We start from the raw sequence: 27,531 nt of genomic DNA on the forward strand, positions 1-27,531 counted from the left end.
ATTTTTATTTTAAACAATCCTCTCTATGTGTGTATAAGTTTTTAAAATATATTTAAAGTTTTGTAGTTTATAACTTTTGAAGAGGTAATTACATTCACAGCATTTAAAATTCACAAGGGGAAAACAATAATTTTTCTATAAATTTATTTTTCTGATTTTTATAATCAGCTCATCGAGTCTCACCCTTCCTACTGTGTGTACCACCAAGAAAAAGTCCTACTGGTATTTTAAAATTGGGATATGTTCAATTTATATTTTAACTTCGGGAGAACTGAATTTGTTGTGACATTGATTCTTTTGATCCGAGAATGTGATAATTCATTTTTCAAATATGTGTGTCTCAGGTATGTATAGAAGTTTTCTTCATAAAGTCCTCGTCCATTTCTTAGCTAAGTTTGTTTCTTGAGTAATTCATACTCTTTTTCACTATTGAAAATGTCATCTTTTACCCATTATATCTTTTTTTTTTAATATACTTTAAGTTCTAGGGTACATGTGCATAATGTGCAGGTTCGTTACATAGGTGTACATGTGCCATGTTGGTTTGCTGCACCCATCAACTTGCCATTTACATTAGGTATTTCTCCTAATGCTATCCCTCCCCCGGGCCCCCACCCCCAGAATGGCATCAGTGTGTGATGTTCCCCACCCTGTGTCCATGTGTTCTCATTGTTCAACTCCTACTTATGAGCGAGAACATGCAGTGTTTGGTTTCCTGTCCTTGTGATAGTTTGCTTAGAATGATGGTTTCCAGCTTCATCTATGTCCCTGCAAAGGACATGAACTCATTGTTTTTTATGGCTGCATAGTGTTCCATGGTGTATATGTGCCACATTTTCTTAATCCAGTCTATCATTGATGGACATTTGGGTTGGTTCCCAGTCTTTGCTATTGTGAATAGTACCACAATAAACATACTTGTGCATCTTTATCATAGAATGATTTATAATCCTTTGGGTATATGCCCAGTAATGAGATTGCTGGGTCAAATGGTATTTCTAGTTCTAGATCCTTGAGGAATCCCCACACTGTCTTCCACAATGGTTGAACTAATTTACACTCCCATCAACAGTGTAAAAGCATTCCTATTTCTCCATATCCTCTCCAGCATCTGTTGTTTCCACTCATTGTATCTTTTAACTTATTTTTTCAGTCTCTTTATATCATTCATTATATCTTTTACTTTTTCATTGTTGTTCATATATGAAAGGCTATTTGTTTTACTAGATATTAATTTCATACCCAGCTCCCCTCCCTTAATTCTATCATTTTTCAGTTGATTCTCTTGGATTTTCCAGTTATGCAATCATATTATGTGTAAATAATGATAATTACTTCTTTTTCTATTTTATATCTCTGATTTCTTTCTTCTAATTGTGTTGGTTAATATCTCCAGAAAAAATATTAAATAATAATGGTAATAATGAATCTGTCTTTTTTCTTTTTTTTTTTTTTTTTTTTTTTTTTTTTTTTTGATTTTTTTTTTTTTATTATTATTAATGGGGGATGCTTAAATGTTTCCTTATTAAGTATTATAGTAGCTTTGAGAATGAGATGTATTTGTTAAGGAATATACATTTATTTCTATTTTATTAAGAGTTTTAAAATGTCAAGGATGGATGTGAATGTTTTATTAATTGCCTTTAAATATCAACTAAAATGATATTATTTTTCTTTAAGATATATTAAGATGGTGATCTACATTAATAGATTTCCTAAAATTGATACATCTTTGCAGTCCCAGACAAACAAACAAAAACTGAAGCCATTTGGTCATAGTATGTTATTCTTTTCTTTTGAGACAGAGTCTCACTCTGTTGCCCAGGCTGGAGTGCAGTGGCGCAATCTCGGCTTACTGCAACCTCCACCTCCCAGATTCAAGCGATTCTCCTGCCTCAGCCTCCCGAGTACCTGGGATTACAGGCGCCTGCCACTGCGCTAGGCTAATTTTTGTATTTTTAGTAGAGACGGGATTTCACCTTCTTGGCCAGGGTGATCTTGAACTCCTAACCTTGTGATCCACCCACCTTGGCCTCCCAAAGTGCTGGGATTACAGGTGTGAACCACCGTGCCCGGCCTAGTATGTTGTTCTTTTCATATGCTGCTGTATTCTGTTTTATAATATTTTATTTAAATTTTTAAAAATTGAAAGGCCCAGTTGCGGTGGCTCACGTCTGTAATCCCAACCCTTTAGGAGGCCGAGGTGGGAGGATCACTTGAGCCCAGGAGTTTGAGACCAGCCTGGGCAGCAAAGTGAGACCATGTCTTTACAAAAAATACAAAAATTAGCCAGGTGTGGTGGTGCATACCTGAAGTCCCAGCTATTCAAGAAACTTAGGTGGGAGGAGCCCGGGAGTTCACGGATGCAGTGAGGTATGATCTTCACTGCACTCTGGCCTGGTTGACAGTGAGACCCTGTCTCAAGAAAACCAAAATCAAAAATTACACACACACAAAAATTAAACAATCCTACAAGATATTAAAAATATAACACACCATGACAAATGGAATAAGGTTTCATTTTTAGAAATTCTTGGATGATTTAATATTAGGAAATCTATTAATTAACATACTACTGGATCAAAAAAGAAAGTCAATATTACCTTCTGATAACATCTTACATTAATTCCCACTAAAATCCTAAGTAAAATGGTAATGGATGAATACTATTCAATTTAATGGAGAAATGTATATCTCAGATAAAATTTCAGCATCATATTTAATGGTAAAATATGGGATAATTTCTATTAATATTAGGAGCAAGGCAGAGATGCTTCCTGTTATTTCTGTTATTTCACATTGTTCTGAAAGTGTTTGCCATTATATTTAGACAAGAAAATAAAGCAAAGGGTATAAATATTGGAAATCTTAAGGCAAATTTATTACTATTTATATGTGATATAACATACATCTGGAAAACCCAAAAAACTTAATTAAGAATTATTAGAAACAATAAAAGATAGAGTATCTGAATAGGCAGTTCACAAAAGACGAAATGCAATAAAAAGTTTTTCAGTTTTACAAGTATTCAGGGAAGTACAAATTAAAAATTCAGAGTTCAGAATTTCAGAATTACCACCTGTTAAATGAACAAAAATTTAAGATAAATCAAATTTTGGTAAGGGTAAGAAGAAATATGTGCAATCATTCACTCTAGGTAGAACTATACATTGTTATGGAGCTTTGGGGGAATACTCATTATATATTAACATTTCAAATGCACATACCCTGTCCCTTTGGCTATAGCGTACAGAAATAAAAGCATGAGTGTGCTAGTATATATGTACAAGGATATTCACTGCAGCATTGTTTATAATACCAAAAAAATAGGAACAGGTGAAGGCCAGGTGTGGTGGCTCACACCTGTAATCCCAGCACTTTGGGAGGCGTGCGGATCACCTGAGGTCAGGAGTTCGAGACCAGCCTGGCCCACATGGTGAAACCCTGGCTCTACTAAAAATGCAAAAATTAGCTGGGTGTTGTAGCAGGTGCCTGTGATCCCAGCTACTCAGGAGGCTGAGGCAGGATAATTGCTTGAACCTGGGAGGCAGAGATTGCAGTGAGCCAAGATCACGCCACTGCACTCCAGCCTGGGCAACAGAGCAAAACTTCGTCACCTTCCTGCCCCCACAAAAAAAGGAAACAGGTGAAGACCCACTGGTGAGAATGGTTGAATAAATTATTGCAGATCCACAGAATAGAATGTTATGTAATTATAATTTGTATAAAATAATAAACTAAATTAGTGTATATAAATATGATAAGGTACTTATTAATACATAAGATTAAAAATTTTCCTAGATATAATTATTAGTCAGAAAATATGGTGGAAGAAAAAGTTCCATTCATTATAGCAACAAAAAAAACCCATCAAATGTCCAGAAAAATGTAACAACATTCCGAATAGGACCTATAGGATAAAAACTATACGGTACTATTAAGGAACATAAAAGAAAATCTAAGTAGAGACGATTGTTAATTTCTTCTGTACTTATCTATACATTTGTCACAATCCTAATAAAACATCCCAGCAGCAGCTCATGGTATGGCCCCAATGTTCTTTCCTAGCCTTGACCTCTCCTTGTTCCTTCTCCTGTGTTATCATACCTTCATGCTACACCAGAATGTCCTGGTGACTCTTGAAACATGGAATATTAAGTGACAAAGCATCATTTTATTCAAAGAGGAAGATAAAGAAGGATTGCAATTATTCATTCAGCCCAGAATTATGGTTAAAAAGCATAGACTCTAGAGCCAGAGTGTTTGTGTTCAAATCCTGGTCCTAAAACCTAATAGTGGCGCCGGGCGCGGTGTCTCACGCCTGTAATCCCAGCACTTTGGGAGGCCGAGGTGGGCAGATCACGAGGTCAGGAGATCGAGACCATCCTGGCTAACACGGTGAAACCCCATCTCTACTAAAAAAAATACAAAAAATTAGCCGGGCGTGGTGGCGGGCTCCTGTAGTCCCAGCTACTCGGGAGGCTGAGGCAGGAGAATGGCGTGAGCCCAAGAGGCGGAGCTTGTAGTGAGCCGAGATCGCGCCACTGCACTCCAGCGTGGGTGACAGAGCAAGACTCTGTCTCGAAAAAACAAAAATAAAAACAAAAAAAAATTAATAGTTGCATGACTTGGTCAAGTTTCTTAAGCTCCTGGGCCAGGCACTATGCTCAGCCTTTAATAAATAGACATATTTCAGAAACACGGAGCATCTATAATGTGTCAGGCACCATGAGGCACAGAGAGATCACTAACACAGCAGAGGCAGACATTTTAGTGGTTAAATGGTCTCTAGAGTCAGACCAGGATGTTTCAGATCTGGCTTTGAGACTTACTATCTGTGTAATATTGGGCAAGTTTCTTAATCTCTTAATGACCTATAAAATGGTGACAAAATATTCTCTTCCTAGGGTTGTGAGGGTCAAATGAGGTCACCTATGTAAACTACTTAGCATAGTGCCTGGCAGAGAGTAAGGGCTCAATAAATGATAGCTATGATTATTTGTATGCTTTCTTATATTGGAATCAATGGACAGTGTTCCAGGCACATCTACCTGCAAGACTGTGTTTAGTCCTTATAAAACACTAAGCCATTATTATTTTTAAAAATTTATTATTTGTACGAAGCATATAGAGGCTTGGAGAGGCCTTATGACTTGCTTAAAATCACAGCTCCTAAGTTGTGGAGCAGGACTCTAACCCAAGTTACGAGAGTCTTTCTCTTGGAGTCCCCTTTGTCCGTCTCCTCACAGCCACTCATCCATTCACGAACAGCTGTTAACACAAGAACGACTGTACTAAGAACAGTAATAAGGTCATAAAGTGTCAAGGGGCAGCAAAGGAGAAATTCTGGATGAGGGATGTGGAAAGGCTGCAAGATGGCAATGAAGTTAGGCCTGGGGAGCTGGTGACTAAAGAATACGGTGGGTGAATTAAGGTGGGGAATGGGCCGAGGAGATCTGGCTTCCAGTCCTTGCTCCGCACTAGGTAGCTATGGAATGTTGACAAGGTCGTGTCCCTTCTCTAGGCGTGTTTCCTAAGGGACTGGTGCAGCGGGATGGGAGGGGCGCAGGGTAGGGACCGCTTCCAAGGAGAGAGAGGACAGGCGGACAGGCTCGGAGGGGCTGATGCAGCTGGTCACTCCGCTGGAGTGGCCAGGCTTCGCGGTGCCTAGGGCCGAGTTGAAGAAGAGCATGCAAGTGTGTTGTGGGACCCTCACCAGCGCTGGGGGGCGGCGGGGTCACTGGGCAAGGATGCTCTGGGAAATGACCTTGGTGCCCAGGAGGGGAGCACCCTGGTGTGATGCAGGCCGGGCAGCGCGGAGCCGGCGGCGCTGATTTCGCACTCTGGCCGCTAGAGGGCGCTGCCTTTCAGCCAAAGCCGAGTGACCCCCAACCTGCCCCGCGTTGGCCCGCGTCACTCCAGCCATGGGCCATCCAGCGAGCATGGGGGCTAGCCAGGGAAAGTCTAAACTAGGAGGGGAGATGATGGGGTGCAAAGTTGGGCCTGGTGGGTCCTGGGGACGCAGCGTGTACTAGAGCGGCACCTGGCCCTCAGTAGGGGGAGAGCGGGTGGTCGTGAGAAGTCTGGGAATTTTCCGGGCCCACTACACGCCAGGGGCGGGTCTCCCCTCTTAAAACGTTGTGAGCCCCAGCGCGGGCAGGGGGGAGGGTGCCCGTGGAGTTGGCATCCTCATCTTTGATCTTCCCCGAGGCTCCTGAGCTGCGTTGGTGGCCCCAGGGCCCAGTGCCTCTCTCAGGCGACAGCTCACAGACGGCGGGAAACTCTTCCCTCCCGCACCTTCGGAGGGGGTCCTGGAGTTTTGTGGACTCCTGGGTTCAAATCCAAGCTTTGTGTCACCAGCACATTGCTGGACCTCACTCAGCTTCACATTCCTATTGTGTTTAAAGCTCCCTCATAGGAATGTGGTGACGGTTAGATGACACATAAAGCTTTGCCAGAGGTTTTCTGGGGAGGGTGGGGACAAGATGGCAAGGAAGAGACTCCATTTCCTCTGCCACCGGAGCCCGGATCTAACCTCTCATAGGAGCTGGAAGGTCAGCTCTGAGCTCCACAAATACCTCTGTATACAGATCTCCCACAACACTGAAAAAGATGCCCAGAAAGATCTCATTTGCAGCTGTGAAGGGGCTTCTTTTTCAATCTCCACAACCCCAACTGCCTTAAAGTAGAACCAGGCTTGTTAGTAAACAGAGGTTTGGGCTGGGGGCCCATTGAAGCTCTTGTCTGAGATCTCAGGCTTCCTGCTCAACACACCAAAGCAGGTGCCTGACATAAAGGCGCCATGGACCTCTTTGGTGGTTTGGGAAGGCATATGGGGTCCCTTCTCAGAATAACATTTAAAAATTAATAAGGTACATGGGATAATAAAGGGAACATATTATGACAAGACAGTTGTCAAAACATTAGAAGAATGTGTGGTAGAGCAGTACATATGCTTCTTTAAATCTGGCATCAGCATAACAACTGTTGTAATTCTGTAGTAGTGCTGAGCATTAAGACATTTGGAGAAATCTATAACAACTGTAATGAGATTTGAAAATATTTGTGTTTTCTATTGATGGCAAATTCTATTGTGGTTCATTGTCTACATTCATAACTGAAGCAAGTGCTGACTTTCAATTAAAGATTAGTGAAAATAAAGATGTATTTTTCTCCCAATTCACAAATCCTATGAATAAATCTATTCACGGACCTCCAAGAGGTCCATGACATGAACTACCTAGGACATGAACTTCCCCCAGAGGTGCCTCACAGGGCCAGCTCCAAGCCCCGTGGCACCTCCCGGCTTGTCTCAGGTCAAGCCTTGAAGAGCTCCAGCAGATCTAAACTTTGGTAACTTTCCTCTGGTAATTTGAGGAATTCCTCCATTTGAGGAATGTCAGAATGGGGCCAGGATCCCTGAGTGCCCATGGAAGAAAAGCGAGCATGCTGGTCTGGTGGGCAGAAATAACCTTCTCCCCAGGCTCCAGAGGGCAGAGGACATTTCCCTCCAAAAGGCAGGTTTCTCAGGGACCTCATGGGAAGCCTGTCCTCACCTGAGCAGTTCTGTCAACCATCCCATCCCTTCGCCTGGACCCCAGGTCCCCAGCAGGCCCTTTTACCTCAAGACAGAAGTTCTTCTTTCTTGTTCTCAGACTGGGGGCTCACGTTGAAATGGCTCTCAGTCCTCGGATTGTTCTTGCATCTTGTTAAAACCCTATCTCTCCAGTTTCGTCATTGCTCACACTTTCATAGCTGTTATATTCACTCTTTGAAAACCACAGAATGGGTTGTTAGCAGTCATAGATCTTCCGCCACCCCCACTGTGGATTTTTTTTCTCCCTTCTCTCCTGCAACTGGTCCTCCATCTCCTTCTCCTTTCCTCTCCCTTGTTTTGTCTTTTTGGTGTTAGAAATAGACTAGGGTGCTGAGGGGGCTGAGAAAAACCACTTCTTAAAATTCTTTTCTTTACCCTGGGGAACAAAGATTTTCTATTTGCTAATTCATAATAAGGAAAGGACTGATGATAGAATAACTAGAAGATAAAAGGACAGAATGTCCTCTCAAGTATAAAGAAAGGTACCAAGTGTTCTCCTGAGAGTAGGTTTTGGTTAGAAGTAGGACAGAGAACACAGCTGCTCCAGGCTGAAAGGGAAGAAGGGCAGGGAGCTGTCAAGAAGGCTTGGGTGAGGGCGGTAGTGAGCAGGGGAGGCAACGAGTGGAGGCACCAAAATGGTCCTGTTGTGGTGGGGGGGAGGATGAATGACTGACCTTATCTTCCCACCCACCCATTTTTTTTCTTTTTTTTCTTTCTTTCCTTTTTTTTGAGACAGGATCTTGCTCTGTCACCAAGGCTGGAGTGCAGTGGGGCAATCATGGCTCACTGCAACCTTAACCTCCTGGGCTTGAGTGATCTTCCCACCTCAGCCCCTCAAGCAGCTAGGACCACAGGTGCACACCACCACACCTGGATAACTTTTTATTTATTTATTTTGAGATGGAGTCTCGCTGTGTCACACAGGCTGGAGTACAGTGGTGTGATCTCAGCTCATTGTAACCTCCGCCTCCTGGGCTCAAGTGATGCTCCTGCCTCAACCTTCCGAGTAGCTGGGATTATGAGAGCCTGCCACCATGCTGGACTAATTTTTGTATTTTTAGTAGAGACAGAGTTTCATCATGTTGGCCAGGCTGGTCTTGAACTCCTGACCTCAAGTGATCTGCCTGCCTTGGCCTCCCAAAGTGCTGGGATTACAGGTGTGAGCCACCATGCTCAGTTGATAACTTTAAAAATGATTTGTATGGATGAGGTCTCCCTATGCTGCCCTGCCTGCTCTTGAACTCCTGGGCTCAATCCTCTGGCCTTGGCCTCCCAAAGTGCTGGGATTACAGGCCTGAACCACCACTCCCAGCTTCCCATCCATTTCTATTCTGTTCTGTTCTTCCTTGGTCAGTGATGGCTTGGGAGATTACGATTGTTCCTAAATTCTAGGGTTGTGCCCTTAGATGGCAGGAACATTAGTCTGAGAATTAGAAGTACTGGGCTCTAAGTCCTGCAAGGCTGGGCCAGGCCCTGTGCCAAAGGGCACAGCACACCAGGAAGCCCCATGGTCCTGGAGGAACACCTATCATGATTGCCACCCAGTGCCAGGCTACCCAGGAATTCAAGGGTGGAGGGAGGGTGGGGGAAAATTTTTCATGACTAGTTTAGAGCCTCTCTTTTCCTTGTTATTCCTGTTATTGTAATACTCTGTGGTCCTAAAAACAGTAGGGTGCTCTGGGGTTTGAGAACTCCCAGATGGCTCCACTGAAGCCATCATCAGATGAGACAGATATTAGAAATATTTCTTCACTCCAAGCCGGGTGTGGTAGCTCATGCCTGTAATCCCAGCACTTTGGGAGGCTGAGGCGGGTGGATCACGAGGTCAGGAGATTGAGACCATCCTGGCTAACACAGTGAAACCTGTCTCTACTAAAAATACAAAAATTAGCCGGGCATGGTGGTGGGTGCCTGTAGTCCCAGCTACTGGGGAGGCTGAGGCAGGAGAATGGTGTGAACCCGGGAGGCCGAACTTGCAGTGAGCCGAGATTGCACCACTGCACTCCAGCCTGGATGACAGAGTGAGACTGTGTCTCTAAAAACAAAACAAAAAAAGAAATACTTCTTCACTCCATCAAAGCGTTAGCTTTCACTGCAGAATGAGTCCATTCTGGGAGCCTGGGGGTTCGGAACCCGTGTTGGGAAGAGGAGTGTCTCACCATCATCCTCGTCACGGGACCAGTCCACCACAGCTCACAGGATATCGGGTCCCACAGGCATAAACTGCTAAACTGGGCCTGGTCTCTGCTATCCCAGTATCCTTATTTGCTGTCTCTATGATAGTGTTCAAACAGATGACCTCTCTGCTCTCTAAAATGGAGACTTCTCCCTCCTTGGGTCTATGAGAACCTTCCAAAGGTTGGCTCTGAGAGCACTCAGCATTCCCTATCATCCAAGAGCTGTAAAACAGTGATTATTAGCAACATGAAGAGAAGTTAAAGGCAACCAGAGTTGTGGGTGAGTGAGGTTGGGGCCGCTTAAGTACTAGCTGACACACATGTATTCATACTGGTTATTGCAAAAAACCTCAAAGTTCTGCAAAGACCTCAGGGCTCAAAAGTGAATCGCAGCGCACTTCCTTTTCACCAGCCATGTAGTGTCTGTCCATCCTGCAAACAGTTGCACGCACAGTTTTCTGCAAACGTTGCTTTTGGTCACTTCTCACAAGGTTATTGTGTGCCAGGCCCTGCGGGGTTGACGATGACTGAATGGGGCCTGCTCTCAAGGCGAGCACACTGTTGAGAGAGGCCTGCATCCCGGTGAGATGAAGCAGAAGCAGAATGCACCAAGAGCTACAAGTACCCCAGAAGTGAGAGAGAACCCAGGAAGCAGGGGAGGTTGGGAGGAAGAAAAGGAGACTGCCCTGTGGGCGCAGACAGTGTTAGGCACTCTGTGTGGACAATGTGACATTTAAATTGAGCTTTGAAAGAAGGCAGGATTTCAAAAGGCAAGGGTAGAGGAACAGTATGAACCAGCAAGGAGCAGGGACGTATGGGGCTGGTTTGGAAGTCAGCGAAGCAACGAGGTGGCTGAAATATAGGCTGCCTCCTGGTCATCCACAACTTCCCAAATATGTATCCTGTGGGCCTTTCAATGTCTAAGGTATATGAGTCCAGTTACACAATTTAGCAAGTGATAAGATTGTTTTCAAGATACTAATAGTAAGTACTCAACATTAAGACAAAGAAAAACTGAGTGGACATTGAATTGTATTTCCATCTTACTTCTGTAGAATTATGGGGTTTTGGAAGCAGAAGAGACTGCAGCAGTCTTCTAGTCCCTGGAAGTGTGCAGACACTTGCATGCCAGTGTTTCCCAAACTTGAGCATCCATTAACATCACCAGCAGGGCATCTTTGACCAATTCGGATGGCTGGGCCCAGCTGCAGAGTTTCTGATTCAGGGTCTCAGGGCAGGGGTTGGGGTGGTCCAAGAAGTTGTATTCCTAACAAGTTCCCTGGTGCTATTGTTGCTGTAATGCTCCTTGCGAACTGCTTGCATCCTCTGCTTGAATCTCTCTACTGTTCTGCAGCTCACTACCACCCAAAGTATCCACATAATATCCTTGTGGAATACTTCCAGTAAAATTCTTCCTTGTGCTGCTGTCAGTCCTGCCTGCCTTTAACTTTCAATGAAGTCTGCTGAGGGCCCCACATGGGAAATGTCTATGGATGGCAGGCAAGTCTCAGGCACATGAGGCAGACTGCCTGGATTTATGTCCTGACTCCACCACTTACTATGTGACCTTGGATAAGTCATTCAACTTTTCTGTGTTTTCCTCAACTGTGGAATGGGGATAATAATTGCAGTTATATCACAGAACTGCTGTTTAGAGTAAATGAGAAAGTGTGTAAAACAATTGGCATGGTGCTTGGCATATAAAAGTACTCAGGTGTGGGCTAGTATCATTACCTAGTGTTCTTTTTCTTTTTCTTTTTTTTTTTTTTTTTTTTTTTGAGACAGAGTCCCACTCTGTTGCTCAGGCTGGAGTGCAGTGGCACAATCTTGGCTCACTGCAACCTCCATCTCCTGGGTTCAAGTGATTCTCATGCCTCAGCCTCCTGAGCAGCTGGGATTGCAGCTACCGCTACCACGCCCAACTAATTTTTTGTATTTTTTAGTAGAGAAGGGGTTTCACCATGTTGGTCAGGCTGGTCTCAAACTCCTGACTTTAGGCGATCCACCTGCCTCAGCCTGCCAAAGTGCTGGGATTACAGGCGTGAGCCACCGCACCTGGCTAGCATTACCTAGTTTTCCTTTCTACTTGGGAGTCTATCAAATCTCTGAAAAAAGTTAATGATTCTAAAGTTTCTCCTTTCTAGGCTAAATATCCCCAGCTCCTGCAATTATTTCTTATAATTATTTCAATGCTTTCATGGTTCCAATATTTTGTTTGTCCTTTCCCCTCTTCTCTGAACAGAGTCCAGTTTGTCAGTCTCCCTTGTCAGATACATGGCTCAGACCTGCTACCTGCCTCGGCTTAGTCCAAGTCTCGTGTGTTCACTGCAGCCAAAGGTCACTTTAGCTTTGTAGCTATTTCTACATTTCACTGGGCTGTGTTAGACTTCCAGGCCATGAAGGTGCCAGAGGCTACACCTGCATGTAAAGAGTAGAGCTCATTCTCCTGTCACATTTCCCCTTGTTGCTTAGCATGTGTGAGTTTGGGGAGCGTGGGTAAGGGAGAGTAACTCTGACCTTGGCCCAGTTCAGGGCCTACTGTGATGGTTGATGAGCAGCCCCAGTGGCTGTGAGGAAGCACATTCGAGGCTCCAGGGGCTGGTGTAAGGCCCCAGCTTCTCCCCTGGAGAAGGGTGAACTGACACCTAGCACAGCCAACAGTTTTCTGGAAGGAAACCAAGCCTCAGAGCCAGAGGCACATACAGCAAAGCTGTGCAGGCATTTCAGCCCCTGCCCCAGCCACTGTCACTGCTGGCCTTTTGCCCAGGGTCCTTGGTAATAGAATAATGATAAAATATGGAGAGGGAGTCAGGGCTGGGTTTTTTTTGTTTTGCTTTTTTTTTTTTTTTTGAGACAGAGTCTCACTTTGTCACCCAGGCTGGAGTGCAGTGGCACAATCTCGGCTCACTGCGACCTCTGCCTCCCAGGTTCAAGTGATTCTCCTGCGTCCGCCTCCTGAGTAGCTGGGACTACAGGCACGTGCCACCATGCCGGGCTAATTTTTGTATTTTTAGCAGAGACGGGGTTTTGCCATGTTAGCCAGTCTGGTCTTGAACTCCTGACCTCAGGTAATCCACCTGCCTCGGCCTCCCAAAGTGCTAGGATTACAGGCACGAGCCACCACGCCTGACCTCAGGGCTGTTTTATTGTGGAGACAGAGGTGGCAGCTTCAGGGGTTTGGGTATCAAGATGACAGGGCAGGCCTGGAAAAAATGTCTGTCTCAGCCTCTATTCTAATTTCCGGTCTAGTGAATGGCTCACCAGGTACTCTCAAGTTATGTCTTTTAAAACAGAAGGCACAGAAAAATGTGCCCAAATTACTTTGGTGTCCTATAGAGCCTGTCTTGTCCCTCTCCGGTCATAGAGGACACCAAGTTCCTTTGCGGCCAGGCCTCCTCCTGAGGGAGACCAGGCCTGTGGGGCTGCTGGCTCAAACACAGCCACTGGCTCTGCACACCCATTTCTACAGGGATAACCTGAGTTTCTCCAGGACACACCAGCCTCATGGCAGAAATGGCTGCAGTCACAGCTCTGTCTGTACCGTGGAGTGGGTTCCCCCTCACCCACCACCACGAAGCTACACTCTGCTGTGTGAATGCCTAGGGGAATGTGCCTTTCCCCATCTCAGGCCCCTCCACCTGCTGGATGCCACAGTGACAGGGTGTGGCCTGCAACTGCAGGTCCCCCATCCTCTTTGGCTCATCATCTCCAAGAGCTGCCTGCAAGCCACACTATGTGAATCCCAGTGCAGGGCTCCTCTGAAACGCACCTGCGAAGCTGTCTTTGGCTGAAGAAGTTGGGGAAACTGGTCTCCCACACTTGGCAATGGCCATTCTTTCTCAACCTTCCCTCAGGCACGAAGAGTCCCAGGCCTTGATGCCTCACTCTTCCATCAAAGATTTAACATTTACCCTCCCTGGTATTTTCAATTGATCCAGAGGAAATGAATAGGTAGTACTTGGCAAAGGGTGCTTAGCAAAAAAATACTCTGCTGAGTGGAATTGCAGGCACTTCTACAGTTGTCTGGAGGCACAGAGGCTGCACTCTACCCTAAGGCAAACTGGATGGTGCCATCCTCATGCTGACTTGGGCTTTAGAGGAGAAAATGTACTTTCTTCAGTGGATAATAAAGACAAGCATTGGTTGGGTGTGGTGGCTTATGCCTGCAGTCCCAGTACTCTGGGAGGTTGAGGTGGGTGGATCACTTGAGGTCAGGAGTTCAAATTCAGCCTGGCCAACATAGTGAAACCCTGTCTCTACTAGGTGTGATAGAGCACACTTGGAATCCTGGTTGGGAGGCTGAGGCAGGAGGATCACTTGAACCCAGGAGGCAGAGGTTGCAGTGAACTGAGATCATGCCACTGCGCTCCAGCCTGGATGACAGAACGAGACTACATTTCCAAAAAAAAAGACAAGCATTGCTTTTTCCTTGGCAAGAATTCTTTTTTTTTTTTTTTAAACACAGTTTCGCTCTTTCACTCTGTTGCCCAGGCTGGAGTGCAGTGGCACAACGTTGGCTTACTGCAACCTCTGCCTCCTGGGTTCAAGTGATTCTCCTGCCTCAGCCTCCCAAGTAGCTGGGACTACAGGTGCCCACCACCACGCCCAGCCCATTTTTTGTATTTTTAGTAGAGACAGGGTTTCACCATGTTGGCCAGGCTGGTCTCGAACTCCTGACCTCAAGTGATCCACCTGCCTCGGCCTCCCACAGTGCAGGGATTACAGGTGTCAGCCACTGTGCCCGGCATCCTGGCAAGAATTCTAAGCAACAGGGAAAACAGGATGGGCACAATTAGTTTGCTTTCCAAGCTAGAATGTCAGGGGGCACTGGAACCATTCTGGGGGAGGTAATACTTTGAGGTGGAATGTCTTTTTTTTTCGGAGACAGAGTCTCGTTCTCTTGCCCAGGCTGGAGTGCAATGGCATGATCTCAGCTTATTGCAACCTCCACCTCCCGGGTTCAAGCAATTCTTCTGCCTCAGCCTCCCAAGTAGCTGGGATTACAAGCACATGCCACCACGCCTGGAAGATTTTTGATTTTTTTTTTTTTTTTTTTTTTTGTATTTTTAGCAGAGACAGCGTTTTGCCATTTTGGCCAGGTTGGTCTCGATCTCCTGACCTCAGGTGATCTACCCACCTTGGCCTCCCAAAGTGCTGGGATTATAGACATGAGCCACCGCGCCTGGCAGGGATGTCTTTTTTTTTTTTTTTTTTTTTGAGACGGAGTCTTGCTCTGTCGCCCAGGCTGGAATGCAGTGGCGCAATCTCGGCTCACAGCAACCTCTGCCTCCCAGGTTCAAGCGATTCTTCTGCCTCAGCCTCCCTAGTAGTTGGGATTACAGGCATGCACCATCACGCCTGGCTAATTTTGTATTTTTAGTAGAGACGGGGTTTTTCCATGTTGGCCAGGCTGATCTTGAATTCCTGACCTCAGGTGATCTGCCCACCACAGCCTCCCAAAGTGCTGGGATTACAGGCGTGAGCCACCGTGCCCGGCTGAGGGATGTCTTTTAAATCAAGATGCAGACTTGGGCCACTAGGCTGTTCATGGTTCCTGATTCTTTCTCACTGACCCTTTACCTCTGGATGGGATGGTCCCCAGAGGGATGAGGTCAGGCTGAGGCTGTAGCCTTGATATCCCTGACACTTTCCTTGCTCTTCTCCTGTTCCCCATTCTGGACCTTTGGGGGCCCTTGAGGGTCTGGCTTTTTAAGGCAGAATCCAAACTGCCCAAGGACCACTGATTGTTTCTGTATCTCTCAAAAAGGGGCAACCAAATACCCTTTTAACCAACACTCCAAGAGTGCCAAGACCAGACCTTGGTACATGCAGGAACCTAGAACATGGCATGTTCTTGTTCTGTGCCTTTTTCTTATGGTGGAAAAGGATTGTGTATTCTGACCCCTCATCTGGGAAAAGGAAGAACGAGTGAATTACTACTCGGATATCCTTGGCAGCCAGCTTGCAAGTGTTAATAATTCACAGCTCTCCAAGGATCCTCAGGCCTCCCCTGTCCTGACACTTGGTTGCTGAAAAGAACTAGAAAGTTCCAGTCAGCAGTCATGTGGGGCCACAGTGTGTGCTGCAGCCAAGTGGCATTGCCCCGTCTCCAGCCTGTCACCTACACTGCTGTAAAACATTTATCTCAGTCTTGCATCTGGACCCTGGCCTAATAAATTCTTCCAAAGGTATGCAGAGTACACAGTCTGCCTCTTAAGGTGGGATGAGGCCAGAGTAACAGAGAGTGGAAAGGGAGCCTGTCATAAATATTGACTCTAGACAGGGAGAGAAAACCACTGGAGCTTAAAATTCCAGGCTCAGAGTAAGTTAATGAGCTACTAAAAAGACAAGGTAGTAGGACATGCATACTAGGACAATCAGACCTGAAGTTGGAGGAAAAATTTGAGGATACCCACTGAGCCAGGCAGACTGGTATAGTAGAAAGGGCGTTGGCCATAAAAGCAAAAGCATAGCGTTTTTAGCCATGTTTCTGCCTGAGGTGGCTTTGGCTAAGTCACTTCACCTCTTTGAGTCTTTGTTTTATAATAAAGAAAAATTGAGATGATACAATTCAATAACAACAAAAACAACTTGATTTTAAAAATGGGCAAGCAAATTGAATAGACATTTATCTAAAGAAGATACAAATGGCCAGTAAGCATGTGAAAAGATGCCCAACATCATGAATCATTAAGGAAATGCAAATCAAAACCACAATGAGATGTCACCTCAAACCCATTAAAATGGCCATCATTTAAAAAACAAACAAACAAAAAACAGAAAATAACAAGTGTTCATGGGAATGTGGTGAAACTGGAACCTTTCTATGTTGCTGGTGGGAAAGCAAAATGGTGCAGCCACCATGGAAAACAGTATGGTGTATGGTGGTTCCTTAAAAAATTAAATGTATGATCCAGCAATTCCTTTTCTGGGCAAATACCCAAAAGATTTGAAAACAGGGACTTGAACAAATATTTGTACATCCATTTTCATGGCAGCATTATTGACTGCAGCCTAAAGGTGGTAGCAACCCATTCCTTGATGGACGAATAAATAAAATGTGGTGTATGTACACCGTGGAATATTATTCACCCTTCAAAAGGAAGGAAATTCTGAAATGTGCTACAACATGAATGAACTTTGAAGACATTTGCTAAGTGAAATAAGCCAGTCACAAAAGGACAAATAGTATATGATTCCACACATAGAAGGTGCTTAGAGTAGTCAAATTCGTAGAAACAAAGTAGAAAGGTGGTTGCCAGGGGCTGGGGAGGAAGGAATAGAAAATCATGTTTAATGGCTACACAGTTTCACTTTGGGAAGATGAAAAAGTTCTGGAGATGGATGGTGGTGATGGTTGCCCAACAGTGTGAAAGTACTTAATGTCACTGAATTGTATAATCAAAATGATTAAAATGGTAATTTTTTTGTTATGAATATTTTACCACAATTTAATTTTTTTTTTTTTTGAGACAGGGTCTGCTCTGTAGCCCAGGCTGGCATGCAGTGGCATGATTGTGACTCACTGCAGCCTTGACCTCACAGGCTCAATCAATCCTCCTGCCTCAGTCTCCTGAGTAGCTGGGACTACAGGTGCGCACCACCACACCCAGCTAATTTTTGTATTTTCTGTAGAGATGGGGTTTCACCATGTTGCCCAGGCTGGTCTCAAACTCCTGGACTCAAGCATTCCTCCCGCCTCAACCTCCCAAAGTGCTGAGATTATAGGCATGAGCCACCGTGCCCAGCCAATCTTTAAAAATTGAAGTGGAGAGATCAAAGCTTCCTGACCAGATTGCTCAGGTGTGCCACATGTAGGTTATTGGCATGCCAAGATATTGATCCCTTTCATTTTTGAATAGGTCATGCAGAGCTGAGCACAGCTGAAATCCTCAGGCAGGTCACTTGAAGAGCTTCTTCTTACTCCAGTATGCTATACACATATTGTAATGTTTAAAATTTCAATATAATTTAATTATTATTTATACAGAATAAGTGCATGAAACAAAAATGCATAGCTCGATAACTAATCTTAAATACCTGTGTAACCTTCACTTAGCTCAAGAACTAGAATATTGCCAGCATACCAGAAGTGAGGGTCGTGTGTTACCACCTAAGCAGGAATCCCCCGAAGTTCTGCCCTATATTTGGACATTATGTAAATGGAATCCTAGTATGAAAACGAATGAACTACAGCTACTCACAGCAACATGAATGAACCTCACAAACATCATATTGAATGAAATAAACCAGAGACAAAAGGAATACACCAGGCCTGTAATCCCAGCACTTTGGGAGGCCAAGGCAGGAGGATCACTTGAGGTCAGGAGTTCCAGACCAGCCTGGCCAACATGGTGAAACCCTGTCTCTACTAAAAATACAAAAAATTAGCCAGGCATGGTGGTGGGCACTTGTAATCCCAGCCACTCGGGAGGCTGAGGCAGGAGAATCACTTGAACTCAGGAAGCGGATGTTACAGTGAGCTGAGATTGCACCACTGCATTTCAGCCTGGGCTGTAACAGAGTGAGACTCCATCTCAAACAACAAAAACAACAATTTTTAAAAATTTCTAAAAACCATACAATAACAACTATTTATACATGATGAAGGTAAGTGAGACCCAGAGAGTTAAAAACGAATTACTCTGGATCAAACACCTGGGAAATGGTGGCGTCAGAATTGAACTCAGGTGTTCTTTCTTTATTTTTTTTTTTGGAGACAGGGTCTCGCTCTGTCATTGAGGCTGGAGTGCAGTGGCATGATCACGGCTCACTGCAACCTCTGCCTCTCAATCAAGTGATCCTCCCACCTCAGCCTCCAGAGTAGCTGGGACTACAGGCATGCACCACCATGCCTAGCTTTTTGTACCTTTTGTAGAGACAGGGTTTTGCCACGTGGCCTGGGCTGGTTTCGAACTCTTGAGCTCAGGCAATCTGCCCGCTTCGGCCTCACAAAGTGCTGGGATTGCAGTGAACTCAGGTGTTCTGATCCTAAATCCAGACTTTCCCATTCTACCTTCTGCTTTGAAAGATACAGAGGAGGCAAAGAGGGCTTAGTCCCAAGGTGGAGGAAGATAAGCTGGTATGGGGAAGCTGCTCAGTGTTTGTCATTTTAAACCGTTTATCCACGGTCTCAGGTCATGTCTTTGTTGGGGGCCAAGCCAAGGCCCAGCAAAGACAAATGGCTCTTCCAGTGTGGGTGGAAGAGGGGTGAGGTCACCCAGTCCTCGGCCTGTGGTTTGCTTTGCCTCAGTGCCGGGAGCAATCTCTTGCCCTGATTTGCATTGTAGGCTGAGGATTCAGGTCAGTGAGAAGGCCAGTGCTAGAATTGTCTGTGTGGGTGCTGCTGATAGGGATCAGCTGCTAATCGTGGCTGGGGCTAGGGGCTGAGCACACGGGCACCAGCCTACTGCTTGGGCAGCAAGGCAGCAGGATGGAGGGGTTTGTAAAAATGCCTTCCACCTACCCTGCTGGGCTTGCCCGAGAGGCTCTGAGTGTGTGAAGGGGAAGACAATTATCGCTAGGCTGGAGAATAGAAAGAGCACCGTCAGGTGAGAAAGAAAAGAAAAAAAGAGAGGGGAGTGAGTGGATAAGAAGAAGGAAGCCTGGGACATAAGAGCAAGGGCTTTGCTTGCTAAACTCCTAGGGAGCACACAAGTGAGAATCCAGGGCAGAGGGAAGCAGGATGGGTGCCCTGAGCGCTTGGCCACATTTCCTGGGGCTTACTGGCCTCCTGGGTGGGAGTTTTACAGGCTACTGCTCCTTGGGGAGGCCTCAGTGATTGAGGATGCTCCTGTATGAGCCTTGGCCCTGACCCCGGGATAGGGGACTGGAGGATCCTAACAGGATTGGGGGTTCATTGGGTGTGACCAAGGCATCTGCCAAAGGGAGAGTACCAAGGAAAGCGGAGGCACCTCCTCCCTGGCTGTCCTTCGCCCCCTCTCCGCTCCTTGTTCTCTGGGAGTGGCTGGCGAGCAGCGGCCTCCCCGCAGGGCCAGGCAGGTGGGCCAGAGCTTTTGGTTTGCTGAGGTTTGTCAGGTTTTCCAGCTCAGGGCCCAGCCACCTGGCAGGAAGCAGGACAGAGGTCACTTGAATTCAGACCACATGTCCCTGTTAAATACATTAGCTTTTAAATCAATCTTTGTTCAAAGTCCAGTGAGTTGCAAGCCTAGTGCTCACCTGCAGAGACAGAATTCCTGAGCGAACGAACAGAGCGGCTCCTCTTCCATCTCCAGGTAAGAACTGCTCATGTCCTCCTTGAGGGTGCTGGCCACCGGGGCCTGAACTACCTTCTTTCTTTTCCTTTTCCCTTTTTCTTTTTCCAAGCCAGTAGCTGGCTGTCTAGGACAGAGAAGAGTTCCATGGGGAGGGAGCCAGGCCCCTTTGGCAGTGGTTGGGGGTGAGAGAGGATCCACACTCTGAGATTCTTTCTGCTGGAGATGCCCCTCACCTCTGCAGGCTAGGGTCTGCTTCACAAAGAAATTGGTAAACCGATCTCAGAAAAAGCTTTCCCTGGGTTGTATGGGGGTTTGATGTGCAGCCAAAGGGAGTGAGACAACAGACTTCACAGGTAACCAGGCGGATACGCCCAGGATCTTCCTACTGGTACAGGGGCCTTGGGTAGCAGAGAAGACTCTTCTGGAAGCAGCCTTTAAAGGATGCAGCCTAACTTAGCTTGTCCACTAGATAATAAAAGCAGGCATGTTTCCTCTCTGTATCACATTGCAGCACTAAGACATGAGAAAAACCAGTGGACTTCCAGGCTGGCTGAATTTTAAAACATACATTCCCCAGGCTCTCACCTTTGGCATTTCTAAGTCTCCAGGCCTTGTGTGAATTGAAAGATCTTTATTTGAAAACTCTCCCAGAATCATTCTGATCAGTGCAGGTAGGTTTGGGAACCATTAGTAGTTTATTTCTTAAGCAGAAAAGTCATGAGACTTAAATATGACACTTACCTAAGGGTTCACTCACTATGAAGACTCCCGGTCTGGGTTGGATCCAGCTATGAAGATTTGGGGGTTGGCTCTGAGAAACACATTCTTCTTTATTTACTAAAATCTCTGCAATGTGTCACCAGGGCAGCTTTCAGTCTTGTATCCAGAAGGCAAGAGGGGGTAGCAGGGACTGCCTCAGGCCATGATTGTCCAATCATCTGAAGTCTGCAGCAAATTACTCAGGGTCTTTGAATTTCTGTGTTATGATAGTAACTTGTGCTTATCTTTGACTTTTGTATGTTCTCTGCACCATAGGGTGTGAAGTTGCTGGTAATGATATCTTATATTCATAGACCACTGGCTAGGCAGCTACTTCTTCCCCAGGGGAAAGAACATAGGACTGGAATGCAAATCATCAGAGTTTTGATTCAGTTGCTAGTGACAGGCCATTAGACAAACTACTTAGCCAACTGAAGCCTCAATTTAATTATTGATCAAGTGAAGGCCTATCATCTTTTCCCCAATATGAAAATAAAATTATAAGTACAAATGTGTGGTCCGGCATGGTGGCTCATGCCTGTAATCCCAGCACCTTGGGAGGCCCAAGGGGGAGGTTCACTTGAGGCCAGGAGTTCGAGACCAGACTGGGCAATGAAGTGAGACCCCTGTCTCTACAAAAAATAATAATAAATTAATCCTGTGTGGTGGCATGTGTCTGTGGTGTCAGCTACTTGGGAGGCTGAAATGGAAGGGTTGCTCGAGCCCAGGGGGTCGAAGCTACAGTGAGCCATGATTGCATCACTGCACTCCAGCCTGGGTGACAGAGTGAGATCCTGTCTAAAAAACAAAAAACCATGAATGTGTTAAAAACAAGATATAAGATGCCTAGATTTCAAATGTGTATATCAAAAGTCTCTGTAGAATAGTAAGGAGAAACAAATTGCAGTCACTTGGGAAAACTTGTCCTAGTCTTTTAATCTCGTTGAGCCTCTATTTGCTCACTTACAAATAAGAAGTTGAGACCAGATCATCATTAATGTCTTTTTCAGTTGGCCAAGTATAAGGTAGATCCTGGAGCCTTGAAGGGTAGCTCCTTGTCATTGGGGTATGAATTAAAATGTCACCTCCCAGGAAGGACTTTCTAAATCAGCCTCCCAGCTCCATGCCACCAGTATCTCTATCATTCATAGCGTGTACCATCAGAAATCATCTCATTTGGGCTGGGTGCAGTGGCTCACATCTGTAATCCCAGCACTTTGGGAGGCTGAGGCGGGTGGATCACCTGAGGTCAGGAGTTCAAGACCAGCCTGGCCAACATGGTGAAACCCCATCTCTACTAAAAATACAAAAATTAGCCGGGCGTGGTACTGCCTGTCTGTAGTATCAGCTACTTGGGAGGCTGAGGCAGGAGAATTGCTTGAACCTGGGAGGTGGAGGTTGCAGTGAGCCAAGAGTGTGCCATTACACCCCAGCCTGGGTGACAGAGTGAGACTCCATCTCGAGAAAAAAAAAATCATCTCTTTTACTTGTCACCTTTGCCAGATGTTAAGCTTCAAGACTGCAGGGATCTTGTCATTTGTGTTACTTGCTGTATTACCAGCCCCTTGAGCACTACCTGGCATAGAACATATTTGCATAAATGGAATTAGTGTGGCAGGGAAGGAGCTAGAAGAATAGATGCAGATGGCGATGGCTTTGATGAGGTGTTCCTCAGGAAAGGAGGTTGAAGGACTCCAATCCTCTCTCAGGGCATCTGAAGTCCAGGGTCTAATCATATGGGAATGGGTTTCTCTGGTCACTTCTTAGTGAAATGATTCTTGCATTCGTTGCATACGGATGCGATGAGAGTGGCAAGCCAGAGCTAGATGTGTTTTCCTCAAGATCTCAGCAACTTCTTTTTTTGGTCCTTCATGAGGGACTGCCCAGATTTCCTTAATCTCTTTGCCTGATGGGTATCATGGCTAAGTGATTAAGAAAATGAGCACTGGGATTGGAAACCTGCACTCTAGATCAGACTCTCTAAGCTTCTATTTCCTCATCAGTCAAATGGGCATATTAGAACATAGTTCCGGAAGTTATGAGAGTTAAATGAATGCAAATAGTGTCTAGCACATCTTAAGTGCTATTGAGATAATCTTCAGACAGCTTTGCTATTACAAGACCCCCGGAATGCTATTACATGACCCCCAGGGAATGGCAGGAGTTTGATAAGTAGAAAAGATAGCCCTAGCCCACTTAGTGGCAACTAGAGAAGGTTTGCTCTTGGTCTGAGGTGGTCACTGGTTTCTGAGGTGCCAAGCCTGGTTGGAGGCACAGATAGTCAGCATTCATAAAGCTGCGTAGAACCATGGGGTCCCAATGGGGACGTGAAACTAAATGATCCAGAAAAGCCTGTGGACTTTCCACCAGTTGTATTGAATACATACTTGATGGTGTGAGAATACAGAAAGAGGCTGTGGTGCCTGCTCTTAAGAAAGCTTATCTTGGCTGGGGACGATGGCTCACGCCTGTAATCCCAGCACTTTGGGAGGCTGAGGAGGGTGGATCACTTGAGGTCAGGAGTTTGAGACCAGCCTGGCCATCATAGTGAAACCCCATCTCTACTAAAAATACAAAAAGTAGCCAGGCGTGGTGGCGGGTGCCTGCAATCCCGGCTTCTCAGGAGGCTGAGGCAGAAGAATTGCTTGAATCCAGGTGGCGGAGGTTGCAGTGAGCCGAGATCGCACCACTGCACTCTAGCCTGGACCACAAGAGCAAGATTCCAGCCCCCCAGCAAAAAAAAAAAAAAAAAAAAAAAAAAAGCTTATCTTGCTGGGGACACACGACATGGACCCTGAAGCTCCTCTATAGTCTACTGTACTAAGTCCAGTGCTCACAGTCTAACCTACTTCTTTTTTTCAACATATAACTGTGCTCTGATCTTTCTGAACTATTCACCATTCTGGGAATGCATCTCCTGCTGTTCCTTCTGCCTGGGATGACTTCCTCTTCCTAGTCTGACTACTTGTATTTCCAGAATACATTCTACACCTCAGGCCTGGGAGGCAGGGTAGATGGTGGAAGGAATCCAGACTCAACTGGGTTTGCATCCAGACTCTGCTTATCCAAATAGTCAGGGGAAACCAAGTGAACTTTTCAGAGTCTCTTTTCTTTTTGCTTGTAAAATGGCCCATCAGGATTGAATCAGAACCCATAAAAAGTACCTAGGCTGGTTCCTAATCCTAGTAGGGAGCTCAATAAATATATATAACAATAAGAAAGCTTTTGTATTTAAATATTCCAGCACCCACACCATTGTTCAGCAGTTAAACTTCGTAACTCTCCCCACTGGACTCCGGGCTCTTTCAGGGCAGGACGGTAGCTATTCTGGGTTGAACGCTGATACCTGCCTCGCAGTGGGTATTACATAGAACTTGTTAAGTATATGAGCGATAACTGAAATTCAGAAGATGAAATGATACCTTCAGACTGTGGTGGTCCTGGAAGGATTCGTATATAATCTAAAATTTGAACTGAGCCTTGAAAATGGTAGGTCTTAAATTCATTCACTAGGAAAAAATGTCTACTTAGCACTCACTGTGAGTAAGTAGTCAGAAGTGGGGAAGGGATTCCAGGCAGAGCATGGGGCATGAGCAAAGGGCAGGCTCCTGTGGGTGACCATGCATAGACCAGTTGGGGCTTGCTGAGGAGCTGGGGGCCTGAGGTAGGGCTGGATTATGCTGAGCCTCAGTGCCTGAGCAAGAAGCTTGAACTTCTTTTTTTTTTTTTTTTGATGGAGTCTTGCTCTGTTGCCCAGGCTGGAGTGCAGTGGCACGATCTCAGCTCACTGCAAGCTCCGCCTCTTGGGTTCACGCCATTCTCCTGCCTCAGCCTCCCGAGTAGCTTGGACTACAGGCGTCCGCCACCACACCCAGCTAATTTTTTGTATTTTTAGTAGAGATGGGGTTTCACCATGTTAGCCAGGATGGTCTTGATCTCCTGACCTCGTGATCTGCCCGCCTCGGCCTCCCAAAGTGCTGGGATTACAGGCGTGAGCCACTGCGCCCGGCCGAACTTCTTTTTATTGAATGATTTTTTTTTTTTTTTGAGATTGTAGTATAATAAAACCAGGGTCAGAAAGTTTGTCTTGAGGCAGGACTCTTGTAGTAGTTTAAACATACCAAAAAAAAATGAGGGGGGTAGAAATGCAAGTTCAAAAAGTCATGTAACACTAAATGTCAATTTGGGGAAAACACTTGTCTCAGCTGACACTCAGGACGGTTGAGCTGTCTTCAGGTACTAGTTCTATCAGCAGCATGAGGGTGTCCTCTCTCTGTGGGTGCCTCTGTTTCCACAAAATATTGGCTCTATCCCTCTCCCAACTCATAGAACTCTTAGATAAGCAATCAAACTGTGAAAGGCCTTGAACTCCAGCCCAGAGTCTTGTCATATAGGACAAAGTATTGTTTATGGTGGCTGGAGGTAGGGAAGGTACTTAGTATCAGCAGGCCAAATGAACTTTGGGATAAGTAGATTCCATTCTTGATCATAAATGAGAAATAGAAACTACTCAGTGGGTCTGTGATCACTCTTCTCCAGATAATTCTCAATGGAATGGATTTCATTGATTTCTCACATTTGAAATTTATCCCTGGCTAAGACCAAACAGTAACTATCACAATGGGAAAGTACACTAAGCAAATACATATTTTAGAGCCCTGCTTCTCCTTCTATTTTTGATATTAATTCTTTAAAGTAAATATACTTGAGTATTTGAATTTCCATATGCCTTGCTTTTCAGAGGAGAAAGCCAGGCAGCCTTAAATATGATCTGCATAAAAATATAGGATCTGTTCTAGGTAAAATATATTTGAAGAAGGGTGAAATTGAGTTGTCTTTATCTCTTCCTTGCTAGAGACATCTGTCAGTAGCAGCTCAGATACAGCAGGATTTTTTTGCTTATGCTGTTGGAAGGAACAGCATGTGCCAAGGCTCTGTGGCAGGCTCTGAAGGAGGCCAGCCATGGCTGGTGTGAGGCATGAAGCCTTGGAGTCAGGGCTGATGCCTGTAGGGAATTCTCAGCCTGCCTATAGTTGCTGGCTTAACGTCGCACAGTCTCCACCAACTGTATTTTCCTAACAAAAGTCTAGTGGGTTTGTTTTCTTCTTTCTTGTTACACAGACACACGCAAGTGCTGCAAGAACAGCATTCCTCAAAGTATGCACTGTGGTCAAGCGTCCTGAGAATGTGGCTTTTTTCTTGCTAAAGTTCAGAGTGTTTTATAGGCAAGCATGGAGTTCAGTGGAAAGCAAATAATGTCTAGGTTGAATGTTGCCGGAGAGATCCTGCCCTTTCTTTTCCTTATGCCTCAACGAAACAGAAATAACTTACTCTATGGTTTCATACTAGATTATACAATCAGATACCCTTCCACAGTCAAAGTAACTAGGGTTAAACATTTCTCACCAGCAGTCCTGGCAAGTGCTTTTTTGTTTTTTTTTGAGACGGAGTCTCGCTCTGTTGCCCAGGCTGGAGTGCAGTGGGGTGATCTTGGCTCACTGCAGCCTCCACCTCCTGGGTTCAAGCAATTCTCCTGTCTCAGCCTCCTGAGTAGCTGGGACTACAGGCGCGTGCCACCATGCCCAGCTAATTTTTGTATTTTTAGTAGAGATGGGGTTTCACCATATTGGTCAGGCTGGTCTCAAACTCCTGACCTCAGGTGATCCGCCTGTCTCGGCCTCCCAAAGTGCTGGGATTACAGGTGTGAGCCACCGCACCCGGCCCCTGCTAAGTTTTTAGTGTTTAGTGTTTTCATGGATTGAGTGTTGGTTATGTAAGTGCCTTGTGGGGAGAGGCTCTGTTTTCTTCGTGATGTGATACTGACTGCATAATTGATTCCTAGTTACTATTAGATAAGGTGATGGTGGGTTCAGGTGTAGATGACTATATTTATGGAATAATCCTGCCACTTCTAAGTCCCAGACCTTGGAAGATGAGCAGAGATGACAGTACCTGGGCTCTTTCTTTCCTGTTGGTATTTCATTGCATCTGGCCATCGCTGGTGACAGCCCCCTTCTGTCTTTCTCCCTCCAAGCAGAATGCTGTTTATCCCATGCCCTCTCTTTGATTTTTTGGCATTTCAGAGATGCTGTCTGGTGAGTGAGCCTATTCGCTAGCTACTCCTTGGCTATGAAGGTCCCTCTCTGGGCCAGGTATCTGTAGCTAAGGTAATGCTTCACTCACTCCATCTTCTCCATCGCTGTCTGTTCCTTGGGTCCCTATGTTCACTTCTGTTAGAGCTCATCCACTCCAGGCGGTGGAACTCTCTGGCCAGCTTAGTCTTGAAATTCTGTTAAAGCTCCCTGGACTCTTTTACCTCCTTGATACACAGCATTTGGTTCTATTTTGTAATTCCCTGGCTTTTAGACTTACAGGATACTTTGGAGTCCAGAGTTTATTATTTGAGCTTTCTTTCATGGGGAACAAAATCTCCAGCCCTGACTTTTCAGCAGCTAAAATTAGCTTTGCAGAAGTGATCTGGACTGAGTGGGTAGAGAATCCCTTGCCTGATCATTGAGGTGCCTGCCCATTCTTAGTCTGTAATTTCTTCTTGTCTGCTGCAAAAAGAAAATCAGGAAAAATTTCAAATGTTCTCACAGAAAATGGGATTCCCATTGCATCAGGCCTTTCATCAGAGGACAGGAAAGAGTAACTTGGATGGAGTGGACTTCTATGCTCCAGAAACTGTGCTGAGAGGCCTTGCATGCTCTACTGTGAGTCATCTTCACGGCATCCACATGTGCTTCCTATTCTAGGGGTACTTGTATCTTCAGCTCAAAAT

General features: G+C 45.4%; 2 protein-coding genes across 2 annotated transcripts in view; both read left to right on the plus strand.

The window, feature by feature from the left end:
* Positions 1-27,531, plus strand: part of LOC100447686 (neuroblastoma breakpoint family member 12) — a 2,265,351-nt gene that overhangs the window by 2,022,873 nt on the left and 214,947 nt on the right.
* PDZK1 (PDZ domain containing 1) overlaps positions 19,717-27,531 on the plus strand; it is a 36,651-nt gene continuing 28,836 nt past the window's right edge. The window contains 1 exon segment of the mRNA NM_001132834.1: positions 19,717-20,009. The gene's annotated coding sequence lies outside the window, so the exon portion shown is untranslated.

The sequence above is a fragment of the Pongo abelii genome, chromosome 1, assembly GCF_028885655.2.
Source record: "Pongo abelii isolate AG06213 chromosome 1, NHGRI_mPonAbe1-v2.0_pri, whole genome shotgun sequence".
In the NCBI taxonomy this organism is placed as follows: domain Eukaryota; kingdom Metazoa; phylum Chordata; class Mammalia; order Primates; family Hominidae; genus Pongo; species Pongo abelii.